The 11,103-nt window shown below is 46.2% G+C and overlaps 1 protein-coding gene across 1 annotated transcript in view; it reads left to right on the top strand.

Annotated features, from left to right (window-relative positions):
• Positions 1 to 8,458: 8,458 nt before the first annotated feature.
• Clock (clock circadian regulator) overlaps positions 8,459 to 11,103 on the top strand; it is an 86,386-nt gene continuing 83,741 nt past the window's right edge. Inside the window, exons 1-2 of the mRNA XM_059276038.1 lie at positions 8,459 to 8,596; positions 9,447 to 9,525. The gene's annotated coding sequence lies outside the window, so the exon portion shown is untranslated. The remainder of the gene's footprint in view (positions 8,597 to 9,446; positions 9,526 to 11,103) is intronic.

The following is an 11,103-nucleotide window of genomic DNA, read 5'->3' as shown; positions in this document are numbered from 1 at the left end:
TGTATCAAATGCTTTATTTCCTATTGACTTTATAATCAGATAAAAATGTATGGACCTTATTTTCATCTTTATGTAAGAACTATAGCCTACATGGCAACTGAAAATCTTCCAGGTATTTAAGATTATTGTCTCTTGCAAATATGAATTTTTGCTCCTTAATATTTTTCTGTGACTTACTTTTTTCTGACTACTGTTGGACAACACCAACAAATACTTTAAGTCTTCTGTGTTCCTTAATCACTTCCAAAAAGGCCCATGAGAGGAAATATATATAACTTTATAAGTTAAATTAATACATTTTGTATGTCTGCACCCATGTCTGTAGAGGTGTCCATGCCTGTGAGTGTGCATGTGGAGGTCAGAGGTCAACTCTGGGTGTCTTCCTTAACTGCTCTCCACCTTAAGTTCTGAGATAGGGCCTCTCATGACAAAGCGGGCCTGGCTGAGCAAGAAGTGCGCTCCCTTGTGCCATCCTTAGGTCCCTGCACTGTGCTCCCCCCCCCATGCTGCCTGACAGGCACACAGTGCCAAACCTGGCTTTAAGGTGGGTGCTGAGGACCCGGACCAAGGCTCATGTTTGCAGTTTACCAGGGGAGCCGTCTCTACAGACTCTGAGTTGATACATTGTAGAGTCGATTTTCTAGGAAAATCTTACCAAAGAAATGGCTACCTAGTTATGTCCATTTAATTCCTGGATGCCTCGTGAAACAGATGGATTCATTCTGGTTCAGGACACAACAGTGGTGGGCTGAAGGGAAGAGCCACATTATCCTGAAGTCACAGTGCTGTTTTTGTGCTCTCTAATGCATGTAAACATGAGCATCACCTTTCCTTCCAGTGAAACCAAGTGAAAACCTCTCCACAATGTAGTCCTTCCCTTTGGTTTTAAATTTTATTTATTTATTTATTTATTTATTTATTTATTTATTTATTTATTTGTTTGTTTGTTTTGCTTTCTTGAGATAGGGTTTCTCTGTGTAGCTTTTGGAACCTATCCTGGAACTCATTTTGTAGACCAGGCTGGCCTCCAACTCACAGAGATTCACCTGTCTCTGCCTCCCGAGTGCTGGGATTAAAGGCATGCACTACCACTGCCCGGCAAATTTTATTTTTATGTGTATGGGTGTTTTGTCTGCATGTTACTCTGCGCATCACCTGTGCCTGGTGCTCAAAGAAGCCAGAAAATGCACCAAATCCCCTGGAATTGGACATATAGACACTTGTGAGCTGCCATGATGGTGCTGAGAATTGAACCCAGGTCCTCTGAAAGAGCAGCCAGTGCTCTTAACCACTGAACTATTCCTCTAGCCCCTCTCTCTTTTTTTTTAAGTAGCTTTCCACTTCTTTTTGATGTTAAAATGAGTTAAAATAAAAGGTAAACCTTCCCTTAACTCTGATCCATCCAGTAATAAGGGTTTAATCCACCAACACAGTTCTGAAGACTAACACTTGTAAAAACTGTACAACTGTAGTATGTTAGAACAGGATGGTTGTGTGTGATTCCAGCCTCACCCTCCCACAAGGTATATACACACATTCTTCTAGCAAAGGCTCATGCTTATGATTATAAGTCTCTACTATTTCATAAATACAGTTGTCGTTTCAGCGGGATATAAGGTATTTGTCAGTCTGTGAGAAAACTGATATGTAATATTCATTATATTGAACACATTGATAGGGCGGAAACTTGACAGTTTTAAATTGTCCAATACGCAATAATTGTGGCTTATGAAAGTCGACACTTTTTATTCCATCTAGTATTTTGAACTGTCCTTGACAACTGTGTGCTATTGAAATCCCCTCCTCTACTGACAGTGTCTTAATCAAATTTCCTCCTAGTGTTATGAGTATTTCCAGGAAACTTGTTAGAAGTGCATGATCTCTGGCCCTATCCAAACTAACTGGGTTGAATTTCCACTTTAATGAGATGCCTTGGTGATTGGCATGTGCATTAAAATTCTAGGAGCAATATGTAGCAAATCCCTTAAAGCTTGAGTGTGTTAACCTCTCCCGACACTGGGTTATTAAATCTACCCGAGTTGAAACTCCAGTTTCAGTTCCAAGTCAAAACTAAATTCAAGGAACTCTGAAGATGGAGGATGCTGCTTTAAGACAGGGTGTAGCCATGTAGCCAAGGCTGGTCTCAAACAGGGTTGTGTTAGCCTGTTCTTTTTCTTCCCATCCTTGGTCCATCTCCATAGTAGTAGGAACTTGGAAAAAAAGGGAATACATTTATACTGCCTGAAATCCATATTGTATCCAAGTACTTGCTATTTAATGAGGTATGCTGAGTTCTCCTAGAAACTGGGGTAGCCTCCCATGGCACAGACCCATGCTCAACATGGACACAGATCAGGTTTAATGTCCACCCCTTTGCCCCCACAGAAGTATACCTAGTCTTCTTATTGTTATAATTTCCTTTCCCTGTATGTGTCAAAATGGTTCAAGCCCAGACAGTACTTCCATCCAGTCAAATCACAAGAAATATCACACCTTGACCATATCAAATGGTGGGGATGTGTGCTTTGATTTAGTTCAACGCACTTCTGGCCAGCAGTTTCTTCAGCGGTTTCTTTCTTCCTGTGTTGGTAAGTATTGGGTGATATTGATAAATCTGCCTATGGGTGAGATTACTGTTGCTTTTTGTTTTCTTATTCTTTGTCTCTCTGGGAGCCTGCCACCCAACTCCCAAATAAATCACACACTGAGGCTTATTCTTAATTATAAATGCCCAGCCTTAGCTTGGCTTGTTTCTAGCCAGCTTTCCTTAACTTAAATTTTCCCATTTTATCTTTTTTTCTCTATTCCTATATACCTTTCTTTGCTTCTTACTCTGTGGCTTGCTGTGTAGCTGGGTGGCTGGCCCCTGATGTCCTCTTTCTTCTCTGGCTACTTCCTTCCTCTCCCAGATTTCTCCTTCTGTTTATTCTCTCTGCTTGCCAGCCCCGCCTATCCTTTCTCCTGCCTTGCTATTGGCCATTCAGTTCTTTATTAGACATTGGGTGTTTTAGACAGGCAAAGTAACACAGCTTCACAGTTAAACAAATGCAACATAAACAAAAGTAACACACCTTAAAATAATATTCTACAACAGATTACAGTCTCCCTTTCCGCTCTTAAAATTTAGAGACACCTTCAATTTGATGCTATTGAAGCCTTAGTCACTTAACATGGAATGAAAAGAGGAGGACAGAAAAGGGCAGCACTCACTAGGAACTCAAGGAGATATGGCTTCAGGGATAGACAGGAAGAAGAACACAAGTTTGAGGGCAGCCTGGGCTACATACATTATTGAGACTTGTCTTAAAAAGAGCCAATAGCTGGAAATATAATTGAGGGGTAGAGTGCTTTGATCCTTAGCGCAAACACACACACACACACACACACACACACACACACACACACACACACAAAGAGAAAGATGAAGAGGAGACAGCCACAGCAGCAACATGGTTCCAATGACTATTTCCAAGTATTCCTCTTCTTAAGTGCTGTGCTTGCATGTGAAGTTAGAGATGGCCACTGACTTTTGACTTTTCACAACTTTTGACCATGGCCAAAGGAGGTTTCTGGCATCAAATATTAGTAGTTATTTAGATGATGAGATTCCTGATGCTCTCTGATGCCTGCTTTAGGTTTCACTTAGCATCGCATACTGGTGGTAACATCCTCTATTGCAGTGTTACACATGTTACACAGGTGGTAGCTTTCTCAGTCACTGTCACATAACTTCACAGACAGTAACTCATCTATTTCAGTGTCGACTACTCTTGCACAGGTGCTAGCTTTATCTATTTACGGTGACAAGTTTATTTCTTATATAGGTGGTAAGTTTATTACAGTCTCATGTTCTTAGACAAATAACTCTATAACAGTGCTCTACATTCTTCTGGCTTCTCAAATAGTAGTAGGACAACAGTACTAGTCACATGATCTTCCCCAATCAATTCCAACTTATCCCTCCTTTATACTTGTATATAAATTTCCAGAGCTACTTATTGACATTCTACCTCCAATTATAGTTGGGGATATGAAAATCTCTCTGGCATCTCTAATTTCATTCACTCAATCACCTATTTACCTCAGTTACTGAAATAAATGCTGTAAAAAGTAGTAAATAAAACATGTGGTTCCTTTCCTCTTGAAGTGTATCATCTGGTAGGAGAGATGGTTACAAAGAAAGCCATTGAACATTAAAGAAATACATAAGCAACTAAGAAGTATTATGGGAGAAACAGTGAACAGAGAAGCTGTGGGTACTGTGTGTAGGTGGGAGAAGTGTAGGAACACTTTAACACACCAAGATCCTTTGACACATGAAAGCGGAGGAGGCAGGCTTAAGAATAGGTACAACAGCAAGCAGGCAAGGGCTCGCCGCCTTGGCTGTGTCAAAGCCTGAAAGTGGGCGGTGATTAGCAAGGAACTGAAAGGATGTTTCTGGGATGTCACAGGAGCAAATGGTAGGCCATAAGGTTGGAGGGCAGGCATGGGGCAGATCACAAAGGGGGTGGTGGCCATGACTAAGCATTCGGATGAACTGCTAATAGGAGTTTTAGAAGGAATACAATGTGATTTCTCTCACACTTGGCTTTCTTTTTAGAGGCAGGGTCTCTAAATAGGGTATAGACCACTATTAACCACTCACAGTTTCAGAGGATATTTGTTTCGTGTGGCATACTTGAGACACCCAAGGACAGACGTCGAGTGGGTAATTGGACATGTGTATGAAAACTGAGGGACTGGAAGCTTCGGTCAAAGCGCTTGAGTCAATGTGACCATTCCCAGGGCTCCAGTTACAGACTGGAAAGGTGGACAACAATCATTCTCACCACCTAAAGCCTCGATTCTCCAAAATTCTGATTTGTGTATTTTATGGGTAATGCTCTGAAGCTTGGGGGAATTACTTTTGACTATGGATTCCATAATACCACATACATTACTGGAATCCCCTCTATTTTAAAAGGACTAGAAAGAACCCAAGTAAATAGAGCCATGCACATTTAAAAACTGTACAGTACTATCTTGCATGCCTGAGCGTCCAACTCGCCCAGAAGTATGGTACAGCTGGTTATGTCAACGGCAGACGTGAACAGCAGATGTGAACGGCATTACAAAGGTGCAGACATTGCCTTGTGACCAGGGGAACATACAGAGCTAGGGAAAGAATGTGAACAAAGAAGACAGTGGAAATCAAGGAAGGAATGACTTTTAAAAGTGGCCAAACAACATCCCTGAGAGTGCAATAGTGGCGTGCATTCGTAGGCTAAACCCCAACAGCTCACTCCACAAGAAGGAAATCGTGCCTGGGACTGGAAACCTGGCCAACCGCCTGGTGCTAGTGACATCATGAGCCTTGAAGGAGAACCCACAACTGCCACATTCCTAATCCAGCAAGAATCCTAACTGCATTCTAAATGGTAATCCTTATATCCACAGGTAAGTACAGGTCTCACCCCCCCATCAAAGAAACATGTTGTTGTTGTCGCAACAAATGGAGACCATTACAGAAAACCACAACAGATCAAAATGCAAACAGAGTGACTGGATAATACTCAGCCCCAACTGAGATGTCTATAACACAATTCCTGTACTGTATGGAAGGCTCAGGGATCATAGTGTAAGAGGAGGCAGGAAGGTAAGAGAGGAACAGGAAGTTCGCTGTGAGATGTGTTTCCTAGGAATGTCAGAAAAGCTGCACCCACAAAGTCTCAACAATATGGCTGCCTAAACAAGACCTAAACAAGGAAGACATCAATAGACCCGCTATCCCAGAAGGGGTAAATCTCACGGGGCCTCAACCCTTGACAAAGAACTACAGGCAACTAAGGATTGCTAAAGTCGGGGGAAAAACAGTTTTCCCCAGAGAAGAGCCTGTAAACTGGTTATCCAATACCAGGTGCCCAGCCCTGAAGTCATATCCATATATATACATATATGGATAAAATATAAAATATAAAAAGGGCTGTTTCTAGACTAAAACTGAAACATGCAACCTAGCAAAAGCACCCAGGCTCTCTCGTCTGGTATATATATGGGGTGGGGTACATGGGAAGGATTGGAGGGAGGAAAGGGAAGGGGGGGATGGTGTAATTAAATTTTAATTTCAAAAAAATTTAAAGTGGCCAATACTTGACATGTAATTTACGTAGCAGGTAGTGTTAATACGCGGTTGTCTCTCAACTGTCCTATGAGCTGAGTCCATTATCCTCATTTTACAGATGAAGAACTTTATGCGGAAATCAGTTGAAAAGAGAATCAGAAACACTTTTAAATGATAGCAAGGCACATGGGCCGTTTATAGAACACGTAACCAACACATGTGGTGTTTAAGGTGGTAGTTTAGGATTGAGAATCTAGATTTAGGATTTATGAAACTACAAGGAAAAACTTTTTTTTTTTTGATGGAAACACAACGTTAAACTTGGGGAGAAAAAGTTTTTCCCCTCCCTTGGAGAGAATATGGGAGGGGGGGATTGTAAGCTGAACCGTGGGAAATATTCAAACAGTGACAGAGGACTGAGCAGAAACTCAAGGGATTATCAACAGGGTTTGGTAAATAATTAAACACAAATGTGAGAGAAGGAGGAGTCAAAGGTGACTGAGAGGACAATGACATTAAAAAGGGCAAAGGTCATTTTTGAAGATAAAATATAAAAAGGGCTGTTTCTAGACTAAAACTGAAACATGCAACCTAGCAAAAGCACCCAGGCTCTCTTGTCTGGCTGCAACCTACTTCATCAGCATTTTCTAAACTTACTTCCTCTTTTTTACTAGCTACCAGTAATCAAGATGCTAACTTGTATGCGGCCGAAAAGCTCTCATTGTTGTAAGCAATAAAACAAACACACTCAAGGATTTATTGATTACTTTAACTGAAATTTCCAGAGGAATCCAGCCCCCATTGACGGGCATCAAGCATCTAGGCGACATCTCCATCTTTGAATCTGCTTTTTTGTTTTTCCCTTCGTGGTGCCGTCTTTTTCATTAGCCACTCACACAAAAAGGCTTCCTTCTTCCAGCTTCAAATCCACTGGAAAAAGTTTTCTTGGTAGTGGCGGCCAGGCTGAGAGTGAACTCAAACAAGGTTCCCCCTCCGCAATGTCCTGCCTGGACCACAGGGACTGAGTGGAGAATGGGTAAGTTGTTCAAAGGAAATGACCCAGAGCAGCAGATGGATTTGAAACAGCAGAGATGCGCAGGAAGAGCCTTTCGACGGCGAAAGGAACAAACTATGCACCAGTTCTCCGGACAGGGTCTGGCTTATGCAGCCCACATCAGCCAGAAATTTGAGGCTTCTACTTTCTCAGCGTTCACACTGCTGAGAGAGCACACACGGTTTTGAAGTTCTTTTATTCTGAGCATACACCAAAATTTTAATTCTTACTGAGGTGGGCCTAACCTTGGAGAGAGGATTTTGGAGCTAAAGAGTACAGGTTTATTTTACGTCCAAATTGATTTTTAAAACATGTTACTAGGAATTAGGGCTCTCAGGGTTTCTTTCCCAATAATTCGGGTGCAGTGGCCTCGAAACCAGTGTAAACTAGGGTCCTGGTTCATCCCTGGAGCCATCCTCATCTTTTACAGTGCCTTTTCATAAAAGGACCAAAAAACATCCCGACCTTTTGCAAGCCCAGATCACTTGGGTCGCCCATGCCCACCGCCGGGGAGCAGCCGGGAAACCGAGTCCCGGGCAGTCCACGCACCTCCTGGAGAGGAAGCCGACCTAATCCAAGTCGGGTTGGAGAAGTTTAACTTGGCGTCAGCTAAGCTCTTTGCTTTTTCCAGGGACAGAGGCCCCTCTCGGGCCGGCGGCTCCCACAGGCAGGGAGCGCCGCATCCCGGGGAACCGAGAGCCGCCCAAACCGCTGCGGGCGGCCGCACCCTCCACCAGGCCCCGCCTCCCGGCCCGAGCTGGGAAGGGGGCCCCGGGGCATCCCGGCTTCCCTCTGCGGTGGCGGAGCGTGCACACGCCGGCCCGCGGGAGTAGGGTATCCACGGGCGCCCGGGATCCCCCGGAGCAGCTCAGCGCGGAGCGGCGCGCGGCCGCCTAACGGGGAAGGTCGCATGCGCGCCGGGACGCGCTGGGGAAGGCGGCCGCGAGGGGAGGGGCGAGTGCAGAGCCCGGCCGACCGCGGAGCCCCGCGCCCACGACGCATGCGCCGGGGAGGGAGCGCAATCACGGACTCGGCTGGCGGCTACCGGCTGGAGAGAGGAAACCCCGGACGGCGAGAGCGCGAAGGAAATCTGGCCGCCGCCGCCGCCGCCGCTGCCGCCGCCCGCCGCGCGCGCGCGCGCTCCCGGTGAGTGCACCCCGCAGGGTGGGCCCCGGTCGGACGCGCGGCGGGCGGCTGGCCCCGGCGGCGCATGCGTGCTTCCGGAGCCGGTGGAGGAGGGGAAGGCCGGGAGGGGGAGGAGCGCGGCGGTAGCGGTGAATTTTGAGGGGTGGGTTGGGGGCGCGCCCCGGCCGTCCCCGGTGCTGCTGGCTCCGGGAGCCGCCGCGGCGTTTCCCGGTCGTCGCGGCCTGGCTGTCCCGAGTCCCCGCGGCCAGAGTCCCGAGTGGGGGAGGGAGGAAGCCGGAGCCTCAGGCGGCCGCACGGTGAGGACGCGGGCGGGCGGGCGGGCGGGCGCGGAGGGGCGGTGTTGCGGGGCCCGGGGGTAGGGGGCGGCGGCGGCGGCCAGGCCGGGAGGCGGGAGCTGCGGCCGGGGTCGGGCGGCCAGCGGAGCGCCGAGCTCCGGGGAGTCGCGCTCAGCGGGGCCTGCGTGAAGTGTCCGCGGAGCCGCCGGGGGTTACCTGCGGGGCAGGGGGGCGCGGCGGGGCCTGCGACCCCGGGGGGTCCGCCGGGGCCCCCGCCGCGCGCTGGAGGCTGGACGCGCGCGGGGCAGGCCGAGTCGGCGGCCGGCAGGACTCGCGCCCGGGACCCGCTAGGCCTTGTGACCCACTTTATTCCTGTCACCACTCGGGCACGTTTGGAGCGGCGCCCAATGGGGCGATGGGGCGGCCAGCTCCTCCGCCGCCGAGCCCCCGCCCTCGCCGCGGCCGGCCGGCCAGCGCGCTCCGCGCTCCGCGGTCCGAGCGGCCGCCGCTGCCCGCCCAGGGCTGGTTCCGTTAGTGGTCGTGGTTCCGGGGCTTGGTCCGGCGAGCTGCGCAGGGCCCCGGGCGCCCCACTGCTCTCTGCTTGCGGAGCTGACCGCCCTGGACGTGGTCCTGGCTCGGTCGGTACCGCAGCGCCGCGAAGTTTAGATTCCCGGGGGTGTTTTCTGCCGCCGTAGACGTCCTGGGTTAAGTCAGCAGAATCCTGAAAGATGAAGGGCTTTGGCCTCTGACCTGGCAGATGACAGATCAGGTTCTGGGTTTTTGATGTTCGAATGCGGTAACCCCCACGACCTGAAAGGCTTTCTAGACCCTTTTAGACGGCAACAGCAAACCCCGGTGTTTCCTTTTTCAGTGAAAGAAAAGCACAAGAAGAAACTTTTACAGGCATCGTTGATTTGACTACGGCACTGATCCCCGAAATCACAGGAAAGGTAATCTCACTCGATTGCGTTGTTAGAGATTACAGAAGAAAAATTGTGGAACATCCATTTTCATACCCGATTAAAAAGAAATTCTTAATAGGCTATATATAATTTAGTGGCTATCTCTAAATCATATGCCACAGAACAGTTCAAATTTGGTTTGTTTTAAAATCTTAGGGGAGAAAAACCTTATTTGCCAAGTAGTTTACTGACTAGAGTACCATTGGTTAGTTTGCAGGACTAGCCATGATTACCTGTGAAAAAAGAACAACACAAAACTTTGGCATAAAGTGAAAGAAGCAAGGAGTAGAATGGTGTGAATTGTGTGTTGTTTTATATGTTAAGGGAGAGTGTAATGACTAAGATTTGTATTGCTCTTCTGTATAAGGAAGTCTTAGAATAATACTAGAAAACCAATAATTACGTGAAAGGGAGAAGTGGTCTGAAGAGGAAAGGGTAGAAAAATGAAATGTTTTATGCGTTGTCTACTGTATTATTTTTTATTGTTTTATGGATTCACAAACAAAAATTATTTAAAATAGTTTATATTGGTTTCCTATTTTGTAGGGAATTTTGATCATTTTCGGTATTATTTTTCTTAATATTTGAAAGAATAAACTGAAGAAAAGTTTAGGACGAATTTGCTGGCTTTTCCACTTTAAGAAGGGGAAGAAGTCACAGACGAATTCAAAACCGCAAAGGTTGTTACTTTGCCTTGTTGACTCTTAGTGGTAATGGCATTAGTCGTCACAGTTGGATGATGCTGCATGGATAGTGTAGTGTCTCCCTTTCATTTTGTCAGGAACTATAGTTTATAATTTATTTTCCCTTTGTCGATCCCTACCTCGAAGTTGGAGCACTACATTTACGATGACAGTAGACTAGATGGTTTACTTTTTATGCTTTTCCGGTGGGAAGCTATTATGTCCTTTAAGGAAGACAGACATGAACCCCAGTGAAGTGTGTGTGTGTGTGTGTGTGTGTGTGTGTGTGTGTGTGAGAGAGAGAGAGAGAGAGAGAGAGAGAGATTGAGATTATTTCTTATGGAAAATGAAATTCAGAATCAAATATGAGAAACTAAGCATTTTTATGATTACAGATTGTGTAAACATACATTAATGATTTTTCTAGTTCTGCCAGCCTAAGCTTTTCAGTAAGGTCAAGGTTGAAAGGTGGTTGTGAGATTGGATATCATTTTAGGGAGGGAATACTCAAAAACTCCCTCTGGTGACAATAATATTGTGTGGAAACCAGTTGCTGTAGACATTTTGATTACTATTACTAGTATTTTTATTTTGTAGGACAGGATATTTGTGTTGGTTGGTTTGTTGCAGGTGTATGATAGTCACTCCAGTGCAAAAATGGTACTTACTTTTCATTTGAACTTACGTGTGTGGATTTTTCCTGTCTTTTAACCAGATGAATCACATACGTGCAGGCTGTCTTCCATTTTTGTTATTGTTGTTGAGATAGAATCTCGTGCTGTGTGTAACCCAGGCTGTCCTGGAACTTACTCTGTACTCTAGACTGGCCTTGAACTCATGATAATCCTCCTGCTTCAGCTTCTTGAGTACTAGGATTGCAGTA

Source organism: Peromyscus eremicus, chromosome 10 (genome assembly GCF_949786415.1).
Source record: "Peromyscus eremicus chromosome 10, PerEre_H2_v1, whole genome shotgun sequence".
Taxonomy (NCBI): domain Eukaryota; kingdom Metazoa; phylum Chordata; class Mammalia; order Rodentia; family Cricetidae; genus Peromyscus; species Peromyscus eremicus.
The sequence above is the reverse complement of the archived record's forward strand: the minus strand, read 5'-3'. Positions and strand labels throughout refer to the sequence as shown.